The 20,555-nt window shown below is 39.5% G+C and overlaps 1 long non-coding RNA gene across 2 annotated transcripts in view; it reads right to left on the bottom strand.

Annotated features, from left to right (window-relative positions):
• Positions 1 to 19,592, bottom strand: part of LOC140634658 (uncharacterized) — a 78,103-nt gene extending 58,511 nt beyond the window's left edge. The window contains exons 1-3 of one of the 2 annotated variants that reach the window (XR_012032059.1): positions 19,477 to 19,592; positions 16,647 to 16,788; positions 16,079 to 16,550 (exon numbers count right to left, since the gene is read on the bottom strand). This is a non-coding gene — a long non-coding RNA (uncharacterized lncRNA). Of the gene's footprint in view, positions 1 to 16,078; positions 16,551 to 16,646; positions 16,789 to 19,476 lie in introns of those variants that run through there. The other variant, XR_012032060.1, reaches the window with a different exon arrangement.
• Between the last annotated feature and the right edge of the window lie 963 nt (positions 19,593 to 20,555).

The raw sequence follows: 20,555 nt of genomic DNA, 5'->3' as shown, positions 1-20,555 counted from the left end.
TGATGTAGGATGCCTCTTTACCAACAGTCCAAATTCCTGGATTTTGCAGTAGCAGAATCCAGCAAAGAAAAAAAATAATAATTAGGTACATCTATTAATTAAATTTGCATCCATGGAAATTTAAGCTGTTTATCTGCTATTCGTCCACCAGGTATATTATACTTATCTGTTGGTATGTCTTAGTCACTCTCTGAGTCAGCTCTTTGAACACAGAGACTGGATCTTCCTCCAGGTATCATGTCTGACAAATAAAAGGCTTTCAGGAATGCTTATTACATGAGTGAATGCTGATGATCTGATTACTTGTTCTTTGGGGCCTCTCTGAGATTTACAGTCACGATGTCAACCTCAGGTTCTCTCTGTCCTTTCTTGACTCCTCTTATTCAACTTCGTACGAGCAGCTAACACTGCTGGAGCCCGGATCACATCCAGGGACTGTGCCACACACCTCTAAATTCATTTTCATATCCTTAGCTCAAGCCTGGAGAGTCGATACCATGACTATCGTTGTCTTCATTCTCAAAAGAGAAAGCCAAAGTTTAACCAAGTTAAGTAATTTGCCTGAGGTCACACAGCTAGAAAGAGACCAGCCAAGAGTTAAGTCACTATCTGTTGAATTCCAGGGCTTCCATGTGATTTTTAGGCATTTCACTAAAAATTCTGAACTGGAAATGAGCCAAAGAAAAAAGCTGAGTGCCTATTAGTAATGGATAGAAAGCATCTTGTCTTGGAGGACCCAGGGGCTTGTAAAAATTCAGCGAGTTCTTCACCTCTTCCATCTTCTGTGCCCTGGGTGGAGGCCTGGAGCTTGAGTTTCTGAGAGAAGTGGGAGGGGAGATCTCCCACCAGTACGGAGCAGAGTCTCCACTGGAAGATGGCTGTGGGTGAGGGAGTAGAAACAGGTGATGCTTTCTCCTGGCTTTAAATGCAAAACCTCTCTGTAGCAGTGGTCCTGCAGTTCTGTACCAGAAGCCAGTACAAAGGCAGGATTCAATTATGGATTTCACCTTTACATAGCTCTAGGGGGAGAGAAGTATATTAATTAAATTTAACCACTGTTGAGTTCCCCTAGCTCCTCCCACGCATACCAGGGACATCTCCCTAAACAGCGCAGTTTCTGTGAGCAGCCAGGGTGAGCATCTACTACATGTATGATCCAAGGGAGGCCAGAAGGCCCATGGCCTCCCTCCCACACCCCACTTATCCTGCTCCAGGAGGAACCTTTCCCTGTTGATCGTCCCCACAGTTTGTAGGCAGGGCCAAGCCCCTTCTTGCAATCTTCCACAGCAGCCTTTGCAAACAAGTATATAATGTCATGCAGTGTACATGAGAGAATGGCAAAGCTGTGAGTTGAAGAAAGATCTTTCTATCCCCTCCAGCTCAATTCTAGCACTCCAGTGGTAGATGGAGCTGCCTGGTGAATCTGTGAGCAAGGTCTCTGGGGGTGTTCAAACAGAGGTAGATGACCATTCATCCAAGTCCTAGAGGGGATCCTGCATTAGGCAGGATGCTTGAAGAGGTGGCCTCTAAGATACGACTCTTCAGTTCCATGGGTACCATGCCAGGTCTGAGTGTGGCACAGACTCTCAACAATCAGTGTTCAGGCAAAGGGGAAATGGTCGCTTTCCAATGGGTTATATCTGAAAATTTGCAAGTGCCCAATCATCTCTGTCATCTAAATCAGATCACTAACAACAATTACTCCTGGATAAGATGTTTATTTCTTTGTTGAGTTGCTTATTTAGAATCCAACCTTGTCTCAAAGAAGCTCTGAGGTAACTGTAATGCAAACTGGACAAAGCAAGAGTATTAAAAATGCAGAGACAGACCTACAAAACCTCCCAAATCCTAGAGCCTAGCGGTTGGCCAGAGTATTTACCGTATATGGAGCAATAGTGACATCCAGTGGTCAATTCAGTTATAGCTGGAGGAGGTTTGCAGTTGGCTCCCAACTAGAAATATACCAGGAAAATTATTTTTTGAGCAACTCCTTTTGGGGCTTTTCAGAACTCCAAAAAGACCTGAATTTTGTCTCTTCGAATGCAAGAAAATACTTCTGTCTGTCTCTCGGCTTGCAGGTTTAATGTCTGCAGACAGACTTTGCTCAAATGTAGAAAAAAAGTGCTCTCTACAGCCTCATCTATAAAATGGAGCAGGTAATAAACTACCTGCCAAATTGGAGCCAGCAATGAGCTGCCACAGGAAGTAGAGTGTGTGAGGACAGCCATAAATGCACACCGGAGGAAAAAAGGAGAGATGTTATTCCATAAGTCAAACACAGAACAAAGACAGGAAAGCTGAAAGAATGAGGCCAGATTAATGGTGTCAGGCAGAGAACTGCATGTAGGGTAAGGCCTTTGGCTTATTTGTTGTTGTATCCTCAGCATTTAGCACAATATCTGGCATAGAGCGGGTGCTCCAATTCTCTTTTACTCCGTGAATAAATGAATGAATGAATTGAGGGTTTTCCAGGCATTGTGTCCTACAGGACCTACCAGTTAGGGGTTATGTGGTCTGCTCAGCCCAGTTTTGATCTGCATGTTGCCCTTATGGTTGTTTCTCAAGATGAGCAGAAAGATAAAGACTCAGGATTATTTTACTGGTCTGAGAGTAAAAAAAAACTAGAACAGTAAGCAGTGTTTGTAAGTCCCATGTCTGTGTGGTTTACACTGAAAATCTACATGTTTCCTTATCTAATTCACTAGTCGAGGCATTCAGCTGCCAACCCACTACTAAGTAGTGGCCTAAGTATTCTAAGTAGAATAGAACAGGAACCTTTGGCAAGCAGCAGCCCCCAAGGTCAAGGGTCAGACAGCTCCTGCTTCATTCCCTTGGGTCCCAATAGCCAGACTTATCAGAGACCAATCTAAAGAGCCTTTTGGGCAGATGTGCTCTAGAAGGTTTACATAAACTGTAGCTTAGATTATTTATCTCATTTTAAACAAAATATTTATAACACGGAACTAGCAGTCAATATAGATAATTTTCTTTAATAATGTTTTGGGGCCAGTTACGTAGAAAAATGTCTTTATTGTTTAGAAGCTTTTACTACTAAATCTGTTGAACACATTGATACAGTGTTAGCAAACAAAGCGAAATATTTTAAAATAGAGTCCAAATAATCTTATTCCTCTCCTCTGGATCCATCCTTGTGGGGCAGTGGGGGGTTAAAAGAGTCTTAAACTACATCAGATGGCGCTTTTGCATAGCCTGTAAAAAAATGGCCAAAAGTGATGATTTCCCATTCATGTAATAATTCGTCATCCTATAACCTTTCCAAAAAATGTAATAAAACATGATATTCTTGGTAATGGTAGTATGCCTGAGATTCTAATTATAATAAAATACAGAGAAATTGAAGGCAATTTCTTCCTGGAACTGTAATTAGTACAAAAGAGCATCAAGTCCTCGAACAACAAACAGACATTTGTATTAAGAAGATAATTCTTGGCCATTACTACAAAATTGTTAATTTGTGAAAAGGAGCATGTATATCAATTGGTAGTACAATTATTATACCCTCCTCCCCACATGAAATACGGTAATATCAACATTACAACCAATAATAAATTAAAGAGTGTGCGTGTGAATTCATTTAATGATGTTACTACATCTTCCATGCAGATGGGCTGCAGTCTAGATTAAAGTAAAGATTTGTGAATCTCACAAACTGCTGAAATGAATGATTAGAAAGACATCACAATCTTCCTGCTCAGCAAAGTGTCATTCGCCCTCTACCATAGTGCATAATTCCACAACTTCCCAAGAGCATATCTGGCATCCTAGGGCCTATTCAGCACTCAGTGTGCATGAGTAAGTTCTCTCAGGGTTCAAAAGCCCAAGTATTAGAGAAAAGAGAAGGGCATCATCAGAGACCAAGAAAAGGGTCTTCTCCACGCATAGTTATGGATGTCAGTTGGACTCTGTTGCTGGATTTCATTTAATTAGTTACGTAATACATAAAAGACACTATACGAAAACATAACTCTTTTCAATGAAAGTCCATTTAAATTAATTTTCTGAGTATTTTCAAATATTTCAAGGCAATTTTTAAAAGAATTAGACACAGTGATACCTATTAATAACTAAACATCATCCCTCAGCTAAAAATCTCTGCTGTGGGTTCTCATCATCTGTCCCGTAGTTCCTAACTAAAATAGCACATAAAACCTTCGTGTTCAGACCGCTGTATGCCTCCCTCCTGCTACCTGCATCATGCGTGCATCCTCCCTACCTCAGTGTCTCCCCCAGAGAATACTCAACATCTCAAGCAAGCACAAAAATCACAGAAGGAACTCATTTGTCTACAGCTCCCTACATTCATTAACCAAGCATCTATTTCACACCTTCCACATGGTTGGCTCTCAGGATAAAATGATGAACAAAACATTGCTCATATCCCAAAAGCTCAGAATCTAGTAGACTGCTATCAAATGTTGCAAAGTTCCTCTAAATCTCATGAAGGGAAAAAGACACCAGCTTTCTAATCACCAAGAAGGATGCTTAGGCCTGAATGACAGGACAGGGTAAAACTAGTAGCCAAACTTCCAATTAAGAAAGCAGCTTCAAATTACCAATTACATCCAAACATGGGTCAGCCTCGACCAGTTACCCAGAAAAGACGAGAAACAGGAGAAACAACTGGTTTTGGATGTGCAGAATGGAGCTCAAGGGAGCATCCAGTGTCAGCCAGATCTTTCAAGATCACCAAACTTCTGATCATGCCAGAAAGAAACAAAGCCCACCACATGACCATGATGAGAAAGATGACCAGGCCCCAGGAGGCCTTTGTAGGAGCAGAGGAGGTAGAGACAAAACCTGGGGACCCAGAAGGCTGGGCAGCAGATAGTGGTTGATTTAAGCTCAACCAGAGACCATTCAGCTACGAGGTGTGAAGAAAGACCAGCCCTTCCAAAACCCAGAAGGGCTGAGGACTTCTGTCCTTTGGCAGAGAGCAACCATAAGAATATGTGGATCAGGAGTGGAATAAGAGGAAGTTGGCCAACTCATCCTTGGATCTAAGGAAGGGAAGATCAGACTATGAAAGACTAAAATACCTAGCTCTCATCGCTGACCAAGATTTTTCATCAACGTAAAGAAGGAAGGGTAATGCAGGTGAGGTCTCCGATGAATAGTCTCTGTGTCTCTCATTTCCCAAAGCTACATTAATTGGGCCCTTATTAATCCTCATGACTACCTATGTGGTATTACGATCTCCATTCTATGAATGAAGAGACTTAAGGCCCAGAGAAATTAAGTAATTTGCTCAATATCCACATAATGACTATGTGTTAAGGCCACAGCTCCAAAACCAGTATTTTTATTTATTTATTTTTAAGATTTTATTTATTTATTCGTGAGAGTCACAGAGAGAGAGAGAGAGGCAGAGACACAGACAGAGGAGAAGCAAGCTCCATTCAGGGAGCCCAATGTGGGACTCGATTCCAGGACTCCAGGATCACGCCCTGGGCTGAAGGCAGGCGCCAAACCACTGAGCCACCCAGAGAAACCCTAAAACCAATACTTTTAATCACTATGCTACGGTTCCTCTCTGAATCATTTATTTGTCCATGTGTCATGAGAATTGGAGCCCTACTGAACATCAGTAAAGGCAAGTGCAGTTGTGCATAAGATAGTAAGGAATGCTGGTCCCTCAGACATTTCCAGGTTGACATCACAACTTGCCTTTAAGATTAAAATAGGCCATCAGATGCTAGAGTCCTTAAGGGGGAGAAAAATAGCTAAAAAGCACCAACACTGTCCAAACAAAAACAATCCCAACAGTCAAATAAATGCATATCAGGTTTATGCCACGGGGCAGTCTCTTAAAGCCAAAATGCAGGATCAAAATTAATGAAAAAGAAAAAAGTCATTCTGTTTTAGGAGTGAGTTATACAATGTGGTTACATATGGAAGGGACTGATTTCCCTCTAACTGTCCCCAGAAGGTGTTGGTGGTTATTTTAAGTCTCCACCATGCTACCTGGAGACTGCTCCTGCAGCCAGCAGGTTCCACAGGGGCAGAGCCTGAAGAGGGAATGTGTACACCTCAGCAGAGGCACAGAAGCTAGAGACCTGTCAACTGAAACTCGATGTAATGCATAAAAATATTTACAGCACCACTTTATGAAATGACCCATTTTCAAAGCATCAACTGCTTTCTGCAATTTCCCATCACACTGAAATGTTCCCTTCTGAGTCTACATATAGGGGGAGTTGAAATATATTCTTATGAATATCGACCTGATTGGAACAGCTATTTGTAACTAAACCTAAAAAAGTGTTTTAAGAGGCATAGCATTAAGGATGCTGCAAATTGAAACTTTGAATGTGTCTATTTCATATTGTGAACAGGACCTCTGTAAGCTTTGTTTTTTATTTCTCATATGCCATTAGAAAGCTATGTGTGCCTCGCAATTTTGGGATAATGTTTTTGCCTTGCTGCTTAGCAATATAATGGAAAGAGTGCACAGCTGAAAATTTATCTCTGCAACACATCTAGAATACTAATATCCCAGTTATCATAGAACTTGCATTTATTTAGAAAGATGAGACAAGTCCCTCTGTTTTTCTTCTTTATTCATTCATTTAGTTCAGCAAATGCTATATGTAAGGATATAAATGTTCCACTAGATCAATTTCTCAACCTCAGCACTATTGACATTTTAGACTAGGTAATTCATGTGATGGGGGCTGCAAGTTCGCTCTGCAGGATATGTAGCAGGATCCTTGGCCTCCACTCTCTAGATGCCAGTAACACATCCCCGCAAATGTGACAACCAAAAATGTCTTCCAACGTTGCCAAATGTCTACGACAGAGCAAAGCCACTCCAGTTAACAATGATGTTCCAGACTGTTCTTCAAGATGCATTCTCCAAGCCCAGGGAACAGGCATAATTGAGTTCTAATTTTCCTAACATGCAGTCAACAGCTATCTTTTTTTTTTCTTTTTCTTTTTTTACCATAGGCCATTGTGTTTCTCGATGAGCTCTCATTACCAAAGCACCTCAAATGAAGTGAAATGGAGGTTCTGCTCTCACATGGCTGAGAAGAGTGACTGGGGCCAAGCTGTGCCCAAGGAGACTTTCCCCCTCTAATACTGAAGCACACTTTTGTTTTTGTTTTTTTAACTAACCTCTGCTTCCCTACCTTTAATACATCTAGTAATGTTGTCAAGGAGACGGCCAACACCTAGCAGATAACAGCTAGGCCAAGATAATTTGACCTTGGTTCCAGCCCGTTGTTCCTCTGCGCACACACAATAGACCTTGCAGCCTCCTTAAATCAGGGCTGGCTGCATGATTATTGCATCCAAATAAGAAACTCACAGATTCTAATCTCCTGATCTTACCTGGTTTAAAACCAAAGAGACACATTTCATTTGCTTCACCAGATCAAATAAAGAGAGAGTCTGGCAATAGCGATAAACCCCAGAGATCAGCTAAATTATGTCCCAACTTGACATTTATATGAGCACACGCCTCTCAATCTCCGGAGGTGATTAGATTAAGTGTATTTTAGCATGCGCTTCAGGCACGCACATCCTCAGAGATTCAAGGACAGGGGTGGGTTGTGACTAATACCATCACTGCTTTTATTCAAATGTTTTGTATTGCCAATATGCTGCCTAAAATGTTACTTAGGATGGAGAGCTGCATTTCAACAAATCTCACACAAAGCTTCTTACATTTCAGGATTAAGGTTTTCATCCCCGCCCTAGCTCAGACCCTGAGCAAATACTTCTGCCGTTGAGACGTGATTATGGTTTCTTATCTGGGCATCATCCCACATGGCATACTTTACCTCCAGAGACTGAAATCATTTTGCTCAGAGATTTTGATTTACTTCATTAACTCCAGAAACCTCAAGAGAGGCCATGAGACAGAGCAGTGGAATGCAGGCTGACGGCAGTGAGTCTCCGGGGTGCAGGGGAGAGCAGTGAAAGGCGCTTCCCTACCTCTGCTCTAAGTTAAAAATAAAAACAGAAATGCTAAGGCTCCATAAAATCCAGAATTACAGCTGAAATGCCAAATCACCAACAGCTAGCCAAAACCACCTCCTTGTCCTGGTACAAGTTAAAATCGCATTGATAGCATCTAGCAGAGCCTGTATTTGTCATTCTCAAAAAAGAAAATGAGTAGACACAAGGAATTTCAGATTTCTGATCTGATAGTTTCAGGGTAGATGCAGAATACATCTTAAAATGCACTATTTATTGACACGGGGAAAGAAGGATAATATTGTAGTCTTTATTTTTTTATAAATTATTAAATCCCTTCAATCCAAAAGACATTTCAGTCTTGGTAAAAAAAGAGAGAGAGAGAGAGAGATTCTAAGTAGCTGTTTGGTGTTATGAATTTTTAAATAATTTTGTCTGTAACTGGTCAAATGAAACAAACTCCTTTTCAATTGTAGAAAGCTATGTAGTTTCTCTTGCTTCCCTGCCTTCTCCTTTACTCTCCGTGTATTATTTAATCTATACATATTATGACCATTCATCCTCTATCTTTGCAGGCTTGATTGTAAATATTCCACCCTGTTATCACTGTATCACACCCTCCCTCAGAACAAGTGACCTAATTTCAGTGTCCAAAACTAGCTACAAGTGCTAATAAGCACAAAACACAATATACTTGGGCAAGAGTCGTCCCTCGTCATGGCCAGACTTCCAACATCCTGCTCCACAGAACGGTTCTGTCTGCGGCAACAGAAACTCCCTAGTGCACTGCCTTCTTTTGCTTATATTCACCCGCACTTCCATCCACAAGGGATTTCAGGCAACTTAGAAAAGTACACCCATCACAAAAGACTAATATGGTTGAAGGAATCAGGGCATAAGTCAGTGAGGACAGGAAGTTAGTGAACCCCAGAGATGAGATCTGACCACAGACGTGCACAGCACGGAACCTTGTCTGGTTACAAGAGGTGAGTGCAGAGCTTGATTTCAAGCTGCCTAGTGACCATATCAATGACAGAAAGATGATTCGTTGTGAGATAGATGGCAAACTTTCAAGAGCTACTCTACTAGAAGTCAAGGCCTGAGGTTACCCCTCTGGGGACACCTCCTAAGAAGGTTCTATCAGACCCAGGTCCTCGATGACTCCCAGATTCATTTTTTCCATCTCTGAAACTTTCTCAAGGCAATGCCTAAGCCCTTCCAAGTGGGACATGATTGGTTCTCATTGTTAAAAACAAGTTAAGGAGGGAACCTTGGACACACCATCTAGTGACTCAGAGCTCTGCAAATATTTTCCTTCTCACTCCTTCTTTCTCACACGTATAATACATGCATTCTTGTCTCCTTTCTGCATCTGGTCCTCTAACCCTGCCTTCATACAGATGAAGACATAACCACCCTACAGTCCCACTTTTTGAAAGTTGTATGTGTATATAATCTCAGCACACCAGTCCCAAAAGTCAATAAGCTTTCATCTTAATCAGAACCCACAGTGCTATAAAAACACATTTTGCTATAAAATACACTTTATAAATTTCCATAGAAAACTGTCGAGAATCTGGATTGTGTGTATTTATAACTTTCTGTAATTCTTAAGTGCCACCTAAGGTACTTTGGCCTCAGTAAAACCCTGAGGTGGGGGGGAGGGGTAGAGAAGAGAATATTATGGAAAAAAATCAGGCAGCAGTGAATGATAATGAATATTACATGTTCTTGTAGAGAATGTCTTCAAAGGAGAGGAGGCTTGCCAGCGTAACTGAGTAATGATCTTTGAACACAGCATTAAAGTCATAGCATGAAGGAAGGAAGATAAAATATTTAATGACATCTTAATATTCCCAGTCTTACAAAAAGCCAAGAACCGGTCACAGTTTATCAGTGGTCATACATTGCAATATCCTTAGGCAACAATTTTTTTTCCAATGAGAGTATTAGGACTACCAAAATCATAGGGTGGTAGAAAAGGGAGGGAAATAAAGTGAGCTATAAACTGCTTGGAAATCCTGTCTTTCCCAGTTGACTTTTAATATGACTGTGGAAACTGGGCTCGACAATGAATTGGCTCACTTGGTTGATAGCTTGGCCAGAGCTTCAATAAATATTGAGGATGTTTCTGCAGAATAGCCTTTGACGAATCAAATCAAGGACAAGTCCTCAAAAACCCTACTGCCCTCCTGAGACATAAGTATGGTCAGAAGTCATTTTAGTATCTAGTATGTCACTGCCTCCAAATCTTCCAGGTCTTTCTATATGGTTCAGTTCCAGGAGAATAACACATCTAGAACTTTGCACCAGGCAAACAGATGCCTCATAAAGATGGGATGAAGATGAGAAGGCAGGGGAACCTGTTTCATCACAAAGAGAAAAGCAAGCAGGCCTGAAAACATGAAGATGGGGAACCAGGGGGCAGTCTCTGGCAGGGCAATTTACTGAGTCACCAATGTTCCTGGGTTCTCGATGCATTTTCCTCTCCTCCTCTGCACTACCACCACCTCCAACTAGCAATGTCCTTACTATTTTCTTGCAGCAGAAATGTAAGAGACAAGATAGAAGCTACATAAAGTCAATGGCTCTTCTGCCTTTTGAAAAAAACCCAAGCTAATTAAAAAATAATAATAAATTCTGAGGGAGCGCCTGGGTGGCACAGTCAGCTGAGTATCCAACTCTTGGTTTCTACACAGGTCACAATCTTGGGGTCGTAAGATCAAGCCCTACATTGTGCTCCCTGCTCAGCTTGGAGTCTGCTTGAGTTTCTTCCTCCCACTCCCTGGCCTCTCCCCTCTCTAAAATAAATAAATCTTAAAAAAAATTTTTTTTAGAGGACAAAGTGCCTTAATCAGCTAGGGCTACTATTAAAAAGTGCCACAGACTGATGGCCCTAAATAACAGAAATTAAAAAAAAAAAAATAACAGAAATTTACTTTCTCACAGTTCTAGATGATTGAAATTCAAATTTAAGATCTATGCATGCAGGGATGAGTTCTTCTGAGGTCATTCTCCTTAGATTAGAGGATGGCTGCCTTCTCCTTCCTCTGTCTTCCTTCTGTGTCTGTCTGTATCCACATCTCTTATCATAAGGACGTGGGTTGTACTGGATTAGGGCCCACCCTCATTGCTTCATTTTAACCTGATACCTCTTTAAAGGCCTTACGTCCAAATATAGTCACATTCTCAGGTACTACAGGTTAGGACTTCAACATAGAAATTAGAGGAGGCACAACTCAGCCCAAATACAGAAAAATATATTTGGGAAAATAGAGAGAGAGGTATTTGAGTCTGGTGGACATTAAGATGATAAGATATAGAAGGAGCCTCTCTGTGGAATAATAAGGAAGAACAGACTTAAACCCAGAGATCCCTCACCCTCCTCCAGAATTCCTCTGCTATAAGCACCATACCCAAGAAACAGAGCCTCCTAATATGAAGATCCTAATATGAAGATCAAGTTTCTGTGGAGGAACAGTTTGGTGGCCAAAGACCAGATGGTCTTCCCCAATGCCTAAGCTCCAAGTCCTAAATCCCTTGCAAAATTCAGGACTGAGAGCCTGCAGAGAGCCTTAATAATGACCAGTGTTGAATTTCCAGACAGTCCTATGGAATAGGGGCTCAGGGACAAATTTATATTCACTTAAAGGAAATACAGAATGTGATATTTCTTGCTGTTTATGGACTAAGTTCATACCTGCTAGAATTAGGTCAGGATGTACACTATAAGGCCTGAGAAAGAAATAAACAAAACAGAAACCAGGTCCATATGTACACATTAAGCCAACCAAGGTATCCAAAATAGTACCAGAAGCAGTGCAGAGCTCAAACTAAGAGGTCTGCGGTGCAAAGCAATTTATTTGGACTTAAAAGGCAAGAGTAAGTCAGATCTCCTGACTCACTCCGACAACACAGTGAGCTCCTCCAAGAATGCTAATAATAGTAGCTAATAGATGCTAAGAGCTAACACTAGTCAGCTTTCCCATCCCATCCAATCAAGCCAACATTCCCATTTCAATTTGAAATCCTTCCTGATCTCCTATATATAGATCTCCTATGTATCTTAACATTTCAGCATTATCTGTGATTTTATGCATCTATTGTTTACTCAGTCCTCCTATTTAAATTATAAACTTCATGACATCAAAGTCATATTTTCTACCTCCTTTGGACTACCTCACAATACCTAGGGAAATTTCACTCATTTAATCACAAGTCACAGTCATGACTGAGAAGTCTGTTTTTCCCTCCCTCCGTAAGCATTAAAAAGAATCCACATGCCCCTTTGTGCTTCAGACAGAATGGGTAACCTTAATAAAATCTCCCTGTTTTTCCATTAACGTAGGTTAAGAGTATTTTCAGAAATTTTTTCTTGCAGATAGCTAAGTTCAAGAAAGACCACTGAGAGAGGTGGGGGGAAAGGTCTGTCATTAAGAAAAACAAAAGAAACCAAAAACAAAAGAAACTCTGCAGAGAAGAGTTCAGAGCAATATTAGCACTTGAAATTCTTAACTCTATCCCATTTACTCTAGCCAAATATATGCCTTTTCCAAGAAAAAGGTCTTGAAGTTCCAAATCATTAGTAAATAAAACAAAAGAAACAAAAGAAAAAAGCAAATAGAAGATCAAATTGCCCCTTTTACTCCAAATAAAGTTTATACTATAGAATATAGGTACACCTGCAGGCAAGTGAACTTTTCTAATACAGACCCCCTGAATTAGATCTACCTTGCCTACTCTGGGAGGACTGGGTGCCCTTTGGTTCCTCTGATAGATGCCAGACCTTGGCCATTAAGCTTGCCTCCGGTCAAGAGCAATCAGGACCACGAGCGCTCTGACAGCAGCTCACCAATCAGGGAGGTTTCTCCTCTCCAAAGTGGAGAATAGGGAGCAGCTAGAGTGTTATGTTAATGGCTATGATTGCCCTTGGAAGAAAACATCAGAAGTGAAACACGGTTCCTTTAGTGGATATGCTGAGCCCAAGGTTCCATAGATCTCTGTGGACCATCCCACTGGCACATGCAGAGAAAGAGATGTGGATTGTTGCGGAGCAAGATCTGGGCTGGGACATGCATCTGGATGCCATCAGTGTACAGTTGTGGTTGAAATCATGAGCAGAGATAAGACTCCTCAGAAAGAAGATATAGAGGATGGGGAAAGGGAAACCAGGAAGAGAGTCCTTAGAAATATGACCAAAGCATAGGGCAAAGAGTAGCCAGGACAGAAATGAAGACAGAAGAATCCAATAATGATGTTGCAAAAGCCAAGGAAAGAGAGCCGGAAGAAGAGCGGACAAATAACATCAGTTAGCACCGAACTGTCAAATGACGCAGGACTGGGTATGAGGTTGGGCAGTTCAGTGGCCTTTGGGGCAACCTCTGCCCTTCTTCAGAGAAGTTTTGACGAGTTGGAGATGAGAAACTCTACTGCAGTGGGTAGAGAAATGCATAGCAGTTGAGAAAGACCTGTTCTCTGCCCTCCAGGAGAGGAGAGCCCTACAGCAGCAGCTATCCATAATTAAAATGCAATCACAAAAGGCATGATCTTTATCTTGGACCCAAGAATGTGCTCCCAAAAGGTCCCAAAAACTCATATGCCAAACCTTGTGTGCTTTGTGTATCTGTGCATTTTTCTAGAGCAAGACTTATAGCTTTCATAAAATCCGATTGCCCAACATTAGGAGCCAAGAGAACATAACTGAACGGAGATGGGTCAGGATTCTAAGCCCTTGTAAGGGCAAGTGTGTAGTTAAAATTCTTTGTCTTGGAGCCCAAGGGGAGTAGGAAAAGAACTAAACCCAGAAGGCAACTCTTCTGGAAGTGTTCATACTCGATACCTGGGAGACTCTTTGAGGGGTCAGTTGAGGAGATCTCGATAAAGAACAGGAGAAACAAAAACAAGCCAGAGAAAGCTGGAAGGCTAGAACTGCCATCCATTCATTTCACAAATATTTGTTAAGTGCCTGTTATGTCCCAGGAGCACTGCTAAATCCTGGGGATATAGCCTGAGGGAATTTGCCTTTAGAAAGTAAGAGATTGAAACTTGAGATTTCAAGGGTGAAAACAGTTCTTTCACAGCCTCTCGTTAGGTTGCTCAATTATTTCATTCTCAAATCATAATGTTCACATCCGGAGAAAAAAAAAGGAAAAAGGAAGAAAGCAAAACCATGCTTGGTGAATTAGCCCACCCAGCTGCCAAGATCAATCTCCAATTCAGTCATTTGAGTCTTGGGGGAAGAAAGGAAAAATCAGGATGACAATTAAAAAAAGAGAGAAAATTGATATGTTAAAACTTTGCATTTCAACTTTGAGCTGACATTGTGGTGAGACTCTTTCCAGCTGCTTTGTCTGGCCATGTCAAGAAGTGACCATGATTTATTGTGCCACCTCCATAATTTCAATGCACTTGATCTCCCCCCGGAAGCAGTGACAAGTAAGGTTAACTGCTGTGTGAAGAGACAGTATGAGTAATGCTTCGTGCATAGAGCTGGCACAGCTCTACAGTGCGAGGTGGGGGAAGCGGGGCTGTTAACCATTGGTCAAGCCCCTTCCAAACAGCAACCTCCCAAATGCCCTAACACCTTTTGGAACCGACAGTACTTGTATGGAAAAACACCCTGAATTGTGTTAGAGTCTGTTTCCGTGTCCTTATTCACTTGCAAACATGCAAACAGCTAACCTTGCTCACACTTGCATTTTGTATTATTAGTAAGAGTTCACATTAAGTGTCCATATACCATGCCAGCCCTGCCTGTGTGCTTTATATTCTTTATTACCTCAATTAATCCTTATCTCATCATCCCCTATTGTCATCCCCATACACGGAGGAGAAGAATGAGGCAGGCTAAATAGAATGAAGTTATTAAATAGTTCACCAAGGTATGGGGAGCAAAGCCAGGATTTGAGCCCAGGTGGGCTAACTGCACAACCTCGCTGCACACTTCCTCCATGAGCCCATTCTTATTCCTTTAATTTGGTCAGCTTATCCTAATTCATATTGTCTCTTTAACTAGATTGTATACATTTCCGAAGGACTGTTGCTTTGCCACTACTGAATAAAAGTAACATGTACATTGCCACAGAATTTTTTTTTAATCTCCCATGAGTATAGCTTGTCTTGATGAATAGGGTCTAGTTTGTGTCTGCAAATATGCCATCAACACTAATCACTTTTTCGTATGTTTACACTTCATTTGCCCCAAATAAATGAAAAAGAGAAAAGAAAAACCAAAATTGATGGAACACCTACTTCATTCTAAACTTTGTGGTGAGTGCATTAAGCCTCACAGTGACCCCATAAGATAAATATAACTATCCTCATTTTATAAATTGAAAAATGGAAGCTCAAGGAAGTTAAGGACATTTTTCCTGGCCTAACTATGTGAGAGGTATAAGGGGGCTCAGGGGCCACTCTCCACTTCACCAGGACCAGACACATGCTGTGGATGTCTTTTGTATGTAACTCAGTGCCTCATATTTTATTATCCATGCAGATGAGGGGAAATTGAAGGGAAAGAGATAGGCAGGTAGAGAAGAGATGAGGAACAGGGTGAGAGTGGGCATCAGAGCTTAGATATTGCTCAAACACTGCAGAAATGGCTTCTCTACATCCCAAGTTTTCCCAAGGTCTGTCTACACTATTGTCAAAGACTTCAGATTCTAGTTGTCTGGATGGCAACCTTGAGATGTCACACTCACAACTTCTTCTCTGGCAAAAAGCCAAACTCCCTCCACTTTCTGGCAAATGCACAGTACCTGTGTGAAATATTCTGCTTTCCAAAATGCCTGAGGACAAGGTCAAGGATGTGCTGCTATTGGGATCTTGTCCTGCACAGCAATTCAGCTGGTGGAGATGGGGTTCCTGGAGGAGGAGGCAGGGACCTAGCCTCCTCTCATCACATGAATATCATCTTACTCTTATCCTCTCAACTCTCCCTTCACTGAAGAGTTCATGAAAGTCAATTCATACGTATCTCAATTCAAACTCTTTCTTGCCTAGAGAAAAAAATGCTGTTGTTTTTGTCTAATGGAAGTACTGTGCTGTGACTGGATTTGTAACAGCAGCGTGTCAAAATGCCAAAAAAGTGTGTCAAAAATAACATTTAAAAAAACTCAGGGGAGACATGTTATAGTCCTAAATGAGCATCTTTATTTCTCTGTGTTGAAAGGCATTAGTCTCCTCTCAAGAGTCTTAATAAACTTTACAAAAAAAAAAGGCATACACCACTTAATGAACACAATTTAAGGGCCCGTCCAGCCCTTAATACTCTCATTACTGTCAAAGCCTCTCTCACTTGTATGTGAGAGTTCTCCTCTTCCAAGGCTTCTCATGCAATTTCTTCTTCAGTGGATGCTTGTTTTCCCAACATCCTTAACCTCCAAAGTATATGCATATTGCCATAAAGTTAATCAACTAAAAACAATTAATTTCAATTTATTTTCTGTGTCACTGTTGAGGAAAACATCACGAAGTATTTCCTGACACACTGCAGATAACAGTCAAATTCATGGCAATCCCCTGTTGCCAAGGGTTTGTATATTTAATTTAATGGGCCTTTCAATAGCATTCAAGAGTATCTATAAGCAAGATGCCGGCCTCCCATGATCTGGCTGAAAGAAGATAAGAATATTAAAATTTCAGAGGCTATTCAGATCACTCAAAGTATCATTGTGTCTTTTTACATAACTCAAAGAGGAAATACTTACTTCTATCAAGATCCAGGGTGAAAGTTTTATCTAATACCATGAAACTCCTTGTATTTCCTGCTTCAGCCGCTTTATTGTTCATCTACTGCTTTGTGACTGCTCAGTTTCTCCATTGCAGAGGCAAATGCAAATCAATCAAAACCTAGGCAAAGTAATTGGAAAGCATAAGGACCTATGACAGGATAGCCATTGTTATTCTGCACGAATTGTAGCTATACTAGGAAGAAAAGAGTATCACCCTTTAGTTCAAGAAGAGTAGAGGGTGATGTAAACCTAGAACAGATAGTGGCCATGTTTGCTGTAACGTGGAGAACCTCTTTCTAAGTATAAAGTCAACAAAGGTAGCTGAGGGCCAATACGTGAAGGTCAGTCTCAGTAATAATGTTTGAACACTTGGCTGCAACTCTACCTAAAGTAAGATCTACCCTCTTAGATTTCTAAGTTACATAAGCCAATATATTTCTTTTTGTGCTCATATTAGCTGGACTTTGCTTCTTGCATAACTGAATAATATGCCTAATTCTTCCTTTAGGTAAAGAAAACTATTTTTTCTTTGTTTTTTAGTTTAATTTTGTTATTTAAATTCAATTTGCCAACATATAGTATAACATCCAATGCTCATCTCATTATGAACCCTCCTTAATGCCCTTCACGTTAAGAAAACTTTCTTTCCTAAGCCTGAGGCATCATGGTTCAGTGTGGGTAGATTTTGAACTTTTCTGTTGCTATTGCTGTGCTGCAAAGATGTGGCTTGCTTATATTCAGATGGTTTTTCCTCATCTTTTTAGTGGATAATTCTCATTACAAAAGACCACTCATCACCTTCCCAACACTTGTTTGTTAAGTGCTCTGATACATCTATGGTGAGATTATAAACCAGTGCAGTCTTTCTACAAGGCAAATTAGCAGGTGGAATCAAGAGTCTTTGGTATCCATACCACTGGGTTTATTCCAAAACTACCAAGAAATCCATTAATGGATCAAAAGTGAAAACTCAAACAATTATCTCTATAAGTGTTGAAAGGATATTTGAAAACTTCACTATCTGCTTTTTATTTTTTTAATCCTAACAAAATAGGAAAAATGGGTACTTCCTCGGCACAGTACAACATGTCTCTTTCAACTCAAAAACCTCCATCATACTTAATGGAGAAAAACTATACATACTCTCAGTAAAATGAGAAATAAAACAAAGACATCCATTGTGTCAACTACTATTTAACATTATTTTGGAGATAGCAACCAAGACTACAAAATAAGAAAAAGAAATGAACCATAAAAAATGAGAAATGAAGAAGTAAAATCATCATTATTTAAAGTGGTCTAACAGTTTATCAAGAAAAGCCAACAGTCTCCATTGCAAAACTATTATTAAAGCCAAGAATAAGTAATAGTATGGCTAGCAACAAAATTATTACATATATTTAATAGCCATCATATATTTAGTACAACTACCAGTTATATTGTGAAATGAAAGAACAGATCCCATTTGAAATAGCAAAAAAAAAAATTAAAATATGCAAAATCTGCATAAATCAATCTTGAATGCTACTAAAAGGCAAAGGACTAAAAACAAATAGAAAAATAGAATAGAAAATATCAAATTATAAAAATATAATCTTTTCCCAAAATAATCAATTAATTTAAAACAATTCTAGGGCAGCCTGGGTGGCTCAGTGGTTTAGCATCACCTTCAGTCCAGGGCCTGATCCTGGAGACCCGGAATCAAGTACCACGTCGGGCTCCTGGTGCATGGAGCCTGCTTCTCCCTCTGCCTGTGTCTCTGCCTCTCTCTCTCTCTCTCTCTCTCTCTGTTTCTCATGAATAAATGAATAAAATATTTTTAAAAATTAAAAAAAAAATAAAACAATTCTAATGAAAACACTATTGAATTAAGGGGAAAAAACAGGCAAAGCAATTAATGTTTCTATGGAAAATATAAATGAACGATTGTGTTCCTCCACCGCAGAAAAAGAAAGAAAGAAATCTGAAAAAGAATAATAAAGAAGGGACACTTGCTATGCCAGGTATTGAAATATATTATAAAACCAGAAAAATTTTTAAATATAGTTCATGAGAAAAAGATCATAGAACAGAATAGAAAAATAAAAAATAGACCCAAATTTATATAGGAATTTAATATATGATAATGCTGGCATTTTAAAATAATGGGGGGGGGAATATATCACACAACAAATGGTATTGATTCACTTTTTAAAAATATTAAGTTGTATCCCTATCTTATACTCTATACAAAAATAAACTTTAGATTCAGCAAAAATATGTGTAAAATACAAACTCATAAAATTACCAAAGGAAAAAAGAATAATATATTTAAAGTCTCCAAGTAGAGAAAGGCTTTCTGTGGTAGGACAATCCTCAAGATCTTTAAAATAAAAAATATTGGTACAGACAACCATACACACAAAACATTTCTGGGGGGAAAAAAATCCTGTAATGCAAAAACAAATAAATAACAAACACTGAAAAGATAATCTGGACAAGATGCTTGCAAATAACATCACAACCAAAGAGCTTACATTTCATCAATTTAAAAACTGCTGAAAAATTAATAAGGAAAAAAGGAAAAACCCAAAAGAAAGCACCTCCCCAAAACAACCCATCCCCAAAAAAGGAAATAATAAGTGGCTATTAAAAAATGATCAGTCTCACCCAAAATAAAAGAAATTAAAATTACAATGAAATAATATTTTTGGCCTCTTAAATTAGCAAAGATTAAAACATTTCATAATATATTGTATAAATGGGGAGAATAAGAAAGGACACTCTTTTCTCTCATATTACTGGTGGAAACATAAATTGATATAACCTCAATGGCAATGATTTTGTATACAGTATTCCTCCCTTATCCATGGTTTTGCCTTCCACGGTCTCAGTTACCCTCAGCCTGGAATTAGGGGATCCTCCCCAGATGTATGGCCCCGTGGATAACAAACTAACACTACGTCACAATGCCTACGTCATTCCCCTCACTTCATCTCATCAGGTAGTCATTATCAATTCAGCTTTATATCATCACCAGAAGATGAAGGTGGATACAGTACAATAAGATATTTAGAGAGAGAGAGAGACCACATTCCCATAACTTTTATTATAGCATACTGTTAAAATTGTTCTATTTGTTAATTGTTGTTAATCTCTTACTGTGCCTAATTTACTAATTAAATTTTATCGTAGATTTGTATATACGGGAAAAAACAGTACATATAGCTTTGGTTACTACCATCACGATCTGCTGAAGGTCTTCAAACATAACCCCCCAGAGAAGGAGAGACTTCTATACCTATCAAAACATTAGATGCTCATAACTTTTAACCAAACAATTCTGCTCCTAGTATCTTATAAGGTGGGAAATAAGGTCTACATTGTGATAGTCAATACAGCATAGTACACAGTAGGAAGAGATTAGGATTCATGTAAATGTCAATCAACAAGAGACACTCAAATATTCCACAACTATTGAAAAGAAAAACAAATAATATAAAAGATTTCTCTGAAAAGAAAAGCAAGAAACTGAGGCTGGATTCTTGATGGTTCAGAGAGAGATTCAAAAAGAGATTTGATTTCACTGCATGACCTTTTGTATCTTCTAAATTTGTGTCTTATACATGCTTTTTATTATTAAAAATAACTTAATAATTTAATTATTAAATACATTTAATTATTTACATTATTAAACTATTTTTAAATAATAACTAACATATCCATAACTGTAATAAAGTAAGATCATTTCTAAGACTCTATTTTAAGAAAATAATCTGAAACAAACCAAAGTACACACACAAAGATATTTGTCGCAAGGGCTTGTTTGTTTGCTGATGTGTTTTGTTTTAATAATTAGGAAATAGTAGCAACCTAAATACATAATGTTAAGGAAACTGTCAAGGA

This window comes from Canis lupus, chromosome 6 (assembly GCF_048164855.1).
Source record: "Canis lupus baileyi chromosome 6, mCanLup2.hap1, whole genome shotgun sequence".
Taxonomy (NCBI): Eukaryota; Metazoa; Chordata; class Mammalia; order Carnivora; family Canidae; genus Canis; species Canis lupus.
The sequence above is the reverse complement of the archived record's forward strand: the minus strand, read 5'-3'. Positions and strand labels throughout refer to the sequence as shown.